Source organism: Engraulis encrasicolus, chromosome 21, assembly GCF_034702125.1.
Source record: "Engraulis encrasicolus isolate BLACKSEA-1 chromosome 21, IST_EnEncr_1.0, whole genome shotgun sequence".
Lineage (NCBI taxonomy): Eukaryota > Metazoa > Chordata > Actinopteri > Clupeiformes > Engraulidae > Engraulis > Engraulis encrasicolus.
The window spans coordinates 18,076,488-18,087,505 of NC_085877.1; the positions used below are offsets into that span (position 1 = coordinate 18,076,488).

Below are 11,018 nucleotides of genomic sequence, written 5' to 3' on the forward strand. Positions count from 1 at the left end.
TCGGATGCTTGCACTCATAGCAGCTCCACACTATTATCAGCACCTTGTGGGGACAGCTGCTGTGGTGACACCCTTGCAGGCTGCACTGAAGGGGCCATCTGGCGCTCTGTGCCTGATGGCGCAGCCTGGTGCTCGGGCCCTAATGGGGCTGCCTGGTGCCCAGGCCCTAGTGGCGCTGTATGGCGCTCAGCCAGCTGGTGCATCAACCACTGTTGACCGGATGCCAAGGACAAATTCCCCTTCACCAGAGACGCCATTTTATTGCTAGAACATCATAGGTCTCAGACAGTTGCTGAGGAGAGGGTTGAGTAGCTGGTATCGAACCTGAGTCCGTGGACGCCTGGGAGGATGGTGTATTATCTCATGTAGCCCTATTCACCTTACTCAGTAGAGTATGTGATGAGAAGGGGAGACCGCTCTCCCTGCCCTTAAAGCTAGTGCATGATCAGGGCTCAGACATGTCACACACAGTGTATGTCCATCTTTCACTGGCATTCTACTGTTGCAATTAGAACAGTTCTGGAATCCAGGCATCGTTTTTTTTTTATTTTTTTTTTAACATATATTAAAATATATAAATGTTATTATTAATATTATTATTACTTCATCATTAAGTATCATTATTATTTCAGTCACACCTTGACTTTAGGCATGAACCTGATAGCACTGTTACTGCCTGGTACCAGATATGGTTCCAGCAGAGGTGCAAGAGATGGTGGGCACTAAGTGTCTCACACTCCAGTAGCAGCACTAATCACCCTAGGTACCGACCCTGGTACCAGCGTTGATCACTCATCGGTACCGAGAATGAGATTGTTGGTACCAAGAGTTGCGCAGCACGAGATCACGTCATGTGAGGCTGCTGGAGTAGCCTATAACATGCTCGCAAGCAACTCCTTCGACAGAGGGAGAGCGGCGGCAGGCAGCGTTGATTAGCTAGAGAGATGTCTCTGTAATCTCTTTCCTCCCTAGAGCAAACCACAACAACAGATTACTTACCTCAAGTTGAATTTCAAGTTGAATTTCAAGTGGAATTCTGGTACCAGCGTTGATCTCTCACCGGTACCGAGAATGAGATTGTCGGTGCCGAGAGTTGCGCAGCACGAGATCACGTCAGATGAGGCAGCTGGAGTATAACATGCACGCAAGCAACTCGATAGAGGGAGAGTGGCGGCAGTTTGTTACACAGGATAATTATTCCACTGCGGAACCAACGAGCCCAGCGAGTAACTTCCTCGACAGAGGAAGAGTCGCGGCCGTCCTGCAGGAGAGTTCATGCACGCAAGCAACTCGATAGAAGAGGGAGAGTGGCGGCAGAATCACAGTGAGCTACTGAACGGCGCCGAAGGTGCCCGTAGCAACATTAGAGATATAGCTAGAGAGATGTCTCTGTAATCTCTTTCCTCCCTAGAGCAAACCACAACAACAGATTACTTACCTCAAGTTGAATTCCAGGTGGATATGCGCCTCGGGGATTCCACGAGAGTAGCTTCACATGCGAAAGCACAAGCTACAGGGAGAAGCCACCGTTACTACAGTATAAGCGGCGATAGCACACCTTAATAAGGTGGGGATAATAGCCTGATAACGATAGCCTGGAGAGGGGCAACAATAGTCACCAGCTCTCGGACAGCTAACTGCCAGTAGGCACCTCGTTACCAGTATCAATTCGTACCTTATCAGATCGCGTGAGGGATTAAAGAGGACGAAGTATGCCGCGCTGGGACTTATATACTGTGTACAGTAGCGCGGCATACTCACGTGATGAAGTTTTGATATAAGTGTACCTCAGAACTCGCGCATGCGCGGATTATATTCCAGCCCCTTGGGCTAGCCGTCTGGCAGCCTTTCTTGAGTGAAACAGAACAACATTACTCATATATCCATAAACACAAGCACAGACTCCAATGTTATAAAAATAGTAGATAAAATAAAATACAACATACCACTTTGCCGGGTTATAGACCAAGAGGAAAATGATGACTTCAACTTTCAGCTCACAGTAAACTTGATGAAGCCTTGTGCTTCAGATACACTTGAAGTTAAGTTGCGGGAGCTCAAAACAAACGCTACCCTTTCTCCATGCCAAAAACATCAACGCTAGTAGTAGCCTTCATTCATTAACCTTGAAGAGGAAGTGACATCATCATCTACAATGCATCGTGGGAGTTTGAGTGCATTTCACATTCAATGTACAATCTTTCTCCATAATAAAACATAATTTTAATAGTCATAATCGTCATACAAAATGTGCAATATTTTCAAGTACAAAATATAAATAAAACATCTTTATTTGTGCAAACATGAAATGTGCAAAAAGAAAAATCCTGCCAGCCTTTATGGCTGCAGCCACACTGGTAGAAAGACAGAATGCTATCTTTCTCTGGACCTTCTGCCCTTGCCACACCAGACCTTTCCTCCTCCTCAACCCTCTTAATCCAAAACAATGTGTAGGACACATCATTCTCAAGCATCCACCGGAATGACTTGCCCTTGTACTGTCCAAACTGTGTGCAGTACTCTCCTAGCACCTCTTGCCTGTCGGACACATCCCCACCCCTCATAAAAACAATCTCTCTTGCCTTGTCTCTGATGATGTCCTGTGAAATGGGAGGTGTCTTGTCTTGAAGATCTTCGTTCTTTTTGATCTTCATAGCCTCTTCAGAAGGGGCCTGGTAGAGGAAGCCAGACGGTCCTCTTCGGAAAGACACAGTGATCTTCCCAGGGAAGACAAGGACACGTCTCATCTTCAAGACTGCAGAAAAAGAGAATATAGAGAAAATGTTATGACAGTGATTATGCATGTATAATAATGACAATAGGCTTGTACATAATGGCAAATTATGCTTTGAACAGTTAAAAGGTTATCATTGACAACTTAGACTACATAGGCCTAATGTTATGATAGGTATTGTAGTATTCAAGCCTGTACTTGTTGTTTAGATTCATGACCACCCAAACATATTCATACAACCAGCCTCACATTTAACTTTCCCTCAATGTTGACATTTGCCAAAGCTGTTAAACCCATTATTAACTGAGCCCAGTTTATTAACGTCCGTGCATTTGTTTACCCTCACTCGAAAAAGTTACCTAAGGACAGAAGGGGGGTACAACGCAGAGAGGGGAAGGGGGATGGGGAAGATGCAGAGCTGACTAGTTAAGAGAATAGAGAATCAAGCCCGATACACTTGAATAACATTAATTCGTGAATTTTGAGCTCAGAAACTGGCTATGCCAAAAAGAGACAACGAGCCTTTGTGTAGTGCGAAGCATGCCCATAATGCTTACGATTGGCTTTGTTGGTCATCGTAGCCACGATTAAAACAAACAAACATAGCACTTACGTCACCTTGGGAATATAGCCTCGGACAATTACGATCCACAAAACAATAACAACAGACGATGTCCGCCCTAATACACTTAGGCTACTACGAGTTATATTTAGCCAAGGGCAGACAAAATATGCTCATGTACATCAAAGCTACGGTGATTTCACACGGTCACAAACACATGTCAAAACACTGCATAAACACAGATCATAACAAAGTAGCATATTCATTTAAGTCTTCATCTACCGAACACAAATTGTCATTCCGATCCAGCAGTTTTAAAGCAACCAAAGAGACTTTAAAAAATATATAACTTTGACAGCAAGTGACGCGTTTTAATGTAAGCTTAGCCTCTATATTACAGTTGTCTACGATGTAACAACTAATAGTTTGACACACAACACGTCGAATGGAGACGGTGCTAACATGTACCAGACAACTTTGTTAAGTTATACAGTCATAAAACAAACACATTTTGACTTGTTGACGTTCATCACTTACCTCAGTAATCAGATGACGATGAATGATGATAAATGGTGCTAGTGGCAACAGCAGCCTGGCGACCGGTTTCACAACTAATCTTTGTCATAAAAGGACGTGTAACAAACAAACACCGTATATAACATTCGTATAAACGAAATCCTGTTCTGACAATACCGTGTAATAACTTTTCGATGACTCTGTTCCTAGCGGTGTCTCCTCACTGTCGGTATCGCTGGATCTCAAGTTTGCCTCATCCTCGCGAGCAACTGACTTACTTTATTCTGATTGGCTGACCAGACTAGTCTACCTGTAAATGCGCCAAAGTATCCCCCAGTGGCCAGAGGGTGCAATGCATCCGTAGTGTAAGAACTACCATTGAAAATGAATGGGAAAAGTTAAGAGAGTTAATCTTAACTATCGGAGACTCCCGCGCAGCTGACCCGGGTTCGATTCCCGGCCAACGCAGGCTTCTTGTGGTCCTAAAGCCTTCTCCGAGCCTTCCTGCTCGTGAGAACACTCGTGACCTACAAGCACTCGTGACCCACGTCCTTGTGACTGCCAGTGCGAGCCGTAAGTCGCTGGTCGGAGAAATGGCTGGATTGCTGTTCCGTACCCTTGCAGCAAGGTAGCGTGGCCGAGCGGTCTAAGGCGCTGGATTAAGGCTCCAGTCTCTTCGGGGGCGTGGGTTCGAATCCCACCGCTGCCAGTGGAAGTGCTTCTTTGGCCTCAGGCTTTCCTCCCTGTCAAATATGCGCTTGCACGGTCTCGACCACAAACTGATGAATTGCTAATAGGCAGGCACTCACCCGAGGCTCCTTTGTCCGGGCCTTTGCGTGGTCAGCCACCGAGCGGTCACAGCTTGTCTCTGCGATCGGTGGTAGCGTGGCCGAGCGGTCTAAGGCGCTGGATTAAGGCTCCAGTCTCTTCGGGGGCGTGGGTTCAAATCCCACCGCTGCCAGTGGGTGAGTGGTTTACCCGCCTCCCTGACCCCTTTCCTCCTAGCTGGGCTGCAAGCAGATATCCACCTGAGGCCCACGGGGGTCATAGAGAGCAGGCGTTGGTGGTATAGTGGTGAGCATAGCTGCCTTCCAAGCAGTTGACCCGGGTTTGATTCCCGGCCAACGCAGCCTTATCCAGGTGATAACCGCTGCGCTGCCCAGACTCGCATTCCGGAGGACTCTGCGCACACATGGATGCACTTGGAAAGATTTGTCACTAGGGGCGTGTGCTGGAAGACTCCATCACCACCTTAGCCAGTGGACTCGAAGCGCAAGCCTGCGATCTAAACCTGCACCATGGCGATGCGTCCTTTTTACCCTCGACCAGGGTGGTAGCGTGGCCGAGCGGTCTAAGGCGCTGGATTTAGGCTCCAGTCTCTTCGGGGGCGTGGGTTCGAATCCCACCGCTGCCATTGAAAGCGGCTCTTTACCCTACAGCTTTCAGCCTGTCAGAATGTGTTGCCAAATGTAGCGGGAATTGCTGCAAAAGTCCCCTTGGCTTCTGCCAGGCGTTGGTGGTATAGTGGTTAGCATAGCTGCCTTCCAAGCAGTTGACCCGGGTTCGATTCCCGGCCAACGCAGGCTTCTTGTGGTGCTAAAGCCTTCTCCGAGCCTTCCTGCTCGTGAGAACACTCGTGACCTACAAGCACTCGTGACCCACGTCCTTGTGACTGCCAGTGCGAGCCGTAAGTCGCTGGTCGGAGAAATGGCTGGATTGCTGTTCCGTACCCTTGCAGCAAGGTAGCGTGGCCGAGCGGTCTAAGGCGCTGGATTAAGGCTCCAGTCTCTTCGGGGGCGTGGGTTCGAATCCCACCGCTGCCAGTGGAGGTGCTTCTTTGGCCTCAGGCTTTCCTCCCTGTCAAATATGCGCTTGCACGGTCTCGGCCACAAACTGATGAATTGCTAATAGGCAGGCACTCACCCGAGGCTCCTTTGTCCGGGCCTTTGCGTGGTCAGCCACCGAGCGGTGGTAGCGTGGCCGAGCGGTCTAAGGCGCTGGATTAAGGCTCCAGTCTCTTCGGGGGCGTGGGTTCAAATCCCACCGCTGCCAGTGGGTGAGTGGTTTACCCGCCTCCCTGACCCCTTTCCTCCTAGCTGGGCTGCAAGCAGATATCCACCTGAGGCCCACGGGGGTCATAGAGAGCAGGCGTTGGTGGTATAGTGGTGAGCATAGCTGCCTTCCAAGCAGTTGACCCGGGTTCGATTCCCGGCCAACGCAGCCTTATCCGGGTGATAACCGCTGCTCTGCCCAGACTCGCATTCCGTAGGACTCTGCGCTGCCGTAGATGCACTTGGAAAGATTTGTCACTAGGGGCTTTTGCTGGAAGACTCCATCACCACCTTAGCCCGTGGACACGTAGCGAAAGCCTGCGATCTAAAACAGCACAATTGCGAAGTGTCCTTTTTACCCTCGGTCATGGTGGTAGCGTGGCCGAGCGGTCTAAGGCGCTAGATTTAGGCTTCAGACTCTTCGGGGGCGTAGGTTCGAATCCCACCGCTGCCATTGAAAGCGGTTCTTTACCCTACAGCTTTCTGCCTGTCAAAATGTGTTGCCAAATGTACCGCCAATTGCTGCAAAAGTCCTCTTGGCTTCCGCCATGTGTTGGTGGTATAGCAGCCTTCCAAGCGGTTGACCCGGGTTCGATTCCCGGCCAACGCAGGCCTCTTGTGGTCCTAAAGCCTTCTCCCACCCTTCCTGCTCGTGAGACCACTCGTGACCCGCATCCTTGTGATTGCCAATGCGAGTCGCAAGTCACGTGTCGGGTCCTTAGCTGGTTGGAGAAATCGCTGGATTGCTGTTTCGTGCACCATACAAGGTAGCGTGGCCGAGCGGTCTAAGGCGCTGGATTAAGGCTCCAGTCTCTTCGGGGGCGTGGGTTCGAATCCCACCGCTGCCAGTGGAAGTGCTGCTTTAGCCTCAGGCTTTCCTCCCTGTCAAATATGTGACTGATCGTGGAAAAACCACTCTCAAGTAGGCCCTGGAGTACATTCCGTTAGTTATATATTCCGAAAGTAGAGATTCTAAGCTTTACAATGATACCTCACACACGGGAATCTGTTAATATCTGAATAAGCTGTGGCCATTTTAATATGCTCACTTGTAAAAGTAAAAAACAGAGAACTCAGCCCTGAAAGTTTCTGTCCAACCTACACCTGCATACTATATAGCCCTCCCCCTGCTAAGTCCTCCCCTACATGACCTAGTCCTCCCCTCTTAAGTCCTCCCTCCAGAGCCATACAGAAGGGAGAGTTACGCGATTGGAGGACCAGGAATTAAATGGCAGCCCCGCCTTTCAGCGAGATTAGGTTGTTCCTAAAGCGGCTGTTTTCCATAGACTCAACATAGAACCACCACATTAACAGCCAAAAACAAGGACTAACGAACTATACTGCGGGGTAATCACCACAAATATGTAAAACATCAACTGTCTCGGTGGTGATAATCACAACAGTTTTACCATCTGTGATGTTTATCTGAAGTTATTACTACGAACAGCAAGTCTTGTCACATTCCCTGCATTGCATCGCATTGCATTTGCTGTGTGCTACGCCCACTACTAGGAACTAACATTCGCAACGCTGAGCAGTACTGAGAAGCTAAAACAGCTAATTTTGCTAATGAGGAAGTCGGCCTTAGCACACAGCGGAGATTGCCCGACTCTCCCCTCTGTATGGCTCTGCCTCCCTCACATGACATCATGCTAAACCCTCCCACCAACCATTCAAGCTGTCACAGGCTGTCAGACTGATAGCCATTGACAGGCCAGAATTGGGGGATAAGTGTCTTCTGTTAGAATTAAGTTTTTGTTTTAATCAAAAATAGCTTTTACAGAATGAGATGGCAATCAGAAACCATTGTAATACTGTATTGTTTTTGAAAATATACATCATTTTAATTGTTAAAGCATTATTAATAGCGCTGATCTAAAACCCGGAGGATCCGGTTGGAGAGCCGGGTCAAGACCTCATCCGAACAGACCGGATGGCTGTCGTGCATTGATCCGCCAAAGGCGGGTCAGACGGAATTTCATTAATATGTCAACAAAATGGCAGTTACAGCGCGAGAAATTGTGAAACCGGAATATATCCTCTTTAGTTGACTACAACAGCCATTCTCTAATCTCCCTAGTATGCTGTTCAGTCACGAACACTCACTGAGTAAAACTGAACCAACTCCCGCCTCGTCATTCATCGAGCCTGTTTGTCCGTCCAGCCTGTTGTGGCCAATTGAGTCGCGGATCCCCGCTCCCTATGTGTGTGCTTCTGACTCTGTTGAGCTCTACATTTCTAAATGTTAACAGTGCTCTGCCAACGCTTTAACATCTCAGTCTGTAGGCTACTCATGGGGAAATTATAGTCTACAGACGTGACTCTACTATCACTCACTGCGTTACGTACAGTCTTTAAAGCCACTGCTGTCACTCCCCTCGTCCGAGTCACTCAGCAGCGGCGCCCTCGGCGACACGGTGAGACGAATCCTGAATGAGTTGTTGGTAGCAGCGAATCCCCTACGGATCGGATCAATGGTTAAGTTTCGTTTTTGCCACGAGTGTGCAAGTCGCAAGGCAACTCGGCAGCGGAAGCGAGTGGTCATCTGCTGCTCGCCTCCTGACTGTCCCTGCTCAACTAGACTTCTGCTCCCAAATATTTGACTTTTAGTCTTCTTAAATACAAACACACACATTATTTATTGCAAAATAAGGAACATGCCGTTTCACTGCTGCCAAAGGCTGTTCGAGTTGTGGGTGCATGTTTAGTGAGGAGACCCAGGTGGGTCGGATCTCAGCATGAATTTAGGAACTGTGACATTCATAAAGTGAGTTTTGTTGATCAAACTGTCTTACTCTTTGATTTATCAACGTGAATTGATAAATGGAACAACAAACGCAAGGCGCATAGCTACTTAACGGCAGAAACGCTTTAAAAAATATATTATTATTATTTATTTTTATTTATTTTAAATAAGTGATCCGTGTGATCCGAGTGATCCGTCTAATCCGGATACCCTCCTTGGAATGATCCAATCAGTCCGGACGCCTCAAAGATTCGAGTTAAGCACCTCTAATTATTAATGGAATGACAAACATGATTGAAATTTGCTGTGTTTATGAAAATATTCGGACAGTATGGCACAGCAAAGAACGACAGTAAGGCATACAATTAGTACATTCAACTATCTTCACATCTGTATCAGGCTTGTACGAAATTCCGAATTGAATTGAGAATGACCCCAAAATTCAAATTCAATTCTTGAATTTCAATATGAATTGAATTGAAATTCCAAACAGGAAATGGAACTGCAATTCGAATTGGAATGGCAGGAAACTGAATTTCACAGAATTTAAATTCTAAGAAATTCAAAGCAATGACATAATACTGACACTAGGTGGTGGCAGGGATGGTCAGTATCTCAAATACTTCAATTAAAATACATTTCGAAATAGAACATAGTATTTTGAATTTTGTATTTCATGTCAGTGAATTACAAGTATTTGAAGTTTGTATCAAAATACTTCCCCCCCCTGTATTTTGAATTTTCAAAATAAGAGAAAATACAATAGCCTACTTTCTCCTGAACAATGCAATTCCATAGTAGGAACACAGATCAAATAGTATGAAAGTGATGCTTGTAATTATATTGGAATGTAAAAGTGTTTGTCTGGGAAAGGGGTGAAGGACTCCAAAGATTGACAGTTCAATTCCCAGGTATCATTGGCAGGTGACTACCTGACTACGAGTTTCTAACGAATAACCAGCCTCAAAATTCTGAATTATTGAATATATGCTGTTGGATCAAAAAACGTCACTCTTGATAAAATATCATCAATAATTGAAATTGCCATGCTAAGCACCAAAGGTGCAACCGTGATCATTACTAATGCTGCACCATGCATCACCCACAAGATGGCGCTCTAAGGCCACAAATGGTGCATTAGTGACGCTTTGCAAGATACGTGGACATAATTTACAAGATACACTTTCTTGTTTATTGAACTCACATACAGACCTTGACATATCTGTACCATTTTTTAAATGCTAGTTGTGCCAAGTAGCCCATTGTTTATATAGTCTTCTCCATAATTACAAGAACTTAACATTATTGTTTGCTCAATGACTGGAAATGATGGATACACAGGAGTTTGTGTGGTTTAAAGTAGGCCTACCTTTTATTGTGTAAGTGAATTGAATTGTTATTTTTGGTCATGCCATACAAGCCATTGAGAAGGGAAATTGAGTTTCCTTGCTGAGACTCGAACCTTGAACTTCTGGCATGCAAAACTGGGGCTCTAATCGCTACACCAAATAGCCAGACTCATTAGCTTGAAAGTCAGGACACACCCACATACCTAGTTTCTGTTGTATTTTGTGTATTTGAAAATGCAAAATACAGTATTTTGATTATTGATACATTTATTGTTATGTATTTTGTAACGCATTTGTAACATCTTAGAGCTGGGTATTTTGCATTGTATTTTGAAATACATTTAGTTGTGTCTTTGCCCATCCCTGGGTGGTGGTGTAAAATTCAAAGAAACTCAAAGTAATGACAAAATAAGAACACTAGATGGTGCTGTATATTTATAACCATGTGTCTATTCCCGGCACTGCAAGGTGGGTGGGAAGAGTGAATTATAGCCCCCTTAGGTCACCTGTTGGGCTGCTTCCTAGCAGTGCTTTAGGATTTGGGTAGGTAATTATTTGATTTTCGGGTTTTTTAAACTTCCATTTTGAGTTAGTACAATGCCATTCTCTATTTGCTGTAGACCTTAGGTGGTAATATTGACATACATTTTGGTACATAACAAATAAGAAGTGTGAAATTCATCTGTAGGCCTTACATAACACTAAATATTATACATGCAACTACTGAAAATCACAATGGGGGCCTGCATGGTTTATACAACATTTACTTATCATTTTGAATGCTGAATACATTTGTAGTTAAATTTATTAGCAATATATATTTTTGTTAATGCTATTGTACTTAGTTACACTGTTATTGTTGTATTTTATTATTTTGAAAAGGCAAAAGTTGTGGTTTCATCCACTTCCTGAATTGCAGTGAGTTTCAATTCCATTTTGAATTCCATTTCCTGTCATTCAAATTCAGTTCAATTCAACATCCTGTAGGGGTGGAGTCAATTCAATTCAAATTCAATTCCACTTCCTGAATTGAATTTAATTCAGAAATTCTGAATTTCGT

At 45.5% G+C, this 11,018-nt stretch overlaps 10 non-coding genes across 10 annotated transcripts; all 10 read left to right on the forward strand.

Moving 5' to 3' along the window:
* The first annotated feature begins 4,439 nt into the window (after nt 1-4,439).
* On the forward strand, nt 4,440-4,521 carry trnal-aag (transfer RNA leucine (anticodon AAG)). The gene has a single exon. It is a non-coding gene; the product is annotated as a tRNA-Leu (tRNA).
* A 170-nt stretch (nt 4,522-4,691) lies between these two features.
* trnal-aag (transfer RNA leucine (anticodon AAG)) lies at nt 4,692-4,773 on the forward strand. Its single transcript has one exon. It is a non-coding gene; the product is annotated as a tRNA-Leu (tRNA).
* Nucleotides 4,774-4,869: 96 nt separating this feature from the next.
* Nucleotides 4,870-4,941, forward strand: trnag-ucc (transfer RNA glycine (anticodon UCC)). Its single transcript has one exon. It is a non-coding gene; the product is annotated as a tRNA-Gly (tRNA).
* A 203-nt stretch (nt 4,942-5,144) lies between these two features.
* Nucleotides 5,145-5,226, forward strand: trnal-uag (transfer RNA leucine (anticodon UAG)). The gene has a single exon. It is a non-coding gene; the product is annotated as a tRNA-Leu (tRNA).
* Nucleotides 5,227-5,322: 96 nt separating this feature from the next.
* On the forward strand, nt 5,323-5,394 carry trnag-ucc (transfer RNA glycine (anticodon UCC)). Its single transcript has one exon. It is a non-coding gene; the product is annotated as a tRNA-Gly (tRNA).
* A 159-nt stretch (nt 5,395-5,553) lies between these two features.
* Nucleotides 5,554-5,635, forward strand: trnal-aag (transfer RNA leucine (anticodon AAG)). Its single transcript has one exon. It is a non-coding gene; the product is annotated as a tRNA-Leu (tRNA).
* A 147-nt stretch (nt 5,636-5,782) lies between these two features.
* On the forward strand, nt 5,783-5,864 carry trnal-aag (transfer RNA leucine (anticodon AAG)). The gene has a single exon. It is a non-coding gene; the product is annotated as a tRNA-Leu (tRNA).
* Nucleotides 5,865-5,960: 96 nt separating this feature from the next.
* trnag-ucc (transfer RNA glycine (anticodon UCC)) lies at nt 5,961-6,032 on the forward strand. Its single transcript has one exon. It is a non-coding gene; the product is annotated as a tRNA-Gly (tRNA).
* A 203-nt stretch (nt 6,033-6,235) lies between these two features.
* trnal-uag (transfer RNA leucine (anticodon UAG)) lies at nt 6,236-6,317 on the forward strand. The gene has a single exon. It is a non-coding gene; the product is annotated as a tRNA-Leu (tRNA).
* A 312-nt stretch (nt 6,318-6,629) lies between these two features.
* On the forward strand, nt 6,630-6,711 carry trnal-aag (transfer RNA leucine (anticodon AAG)). The gene has a single exon. It is a non-coding gene; the product is annotated as a tRNA-Leu (tRNA).
* Nucleotides 6,712-11,018: the final 4,307 nt, after the last annotated feature.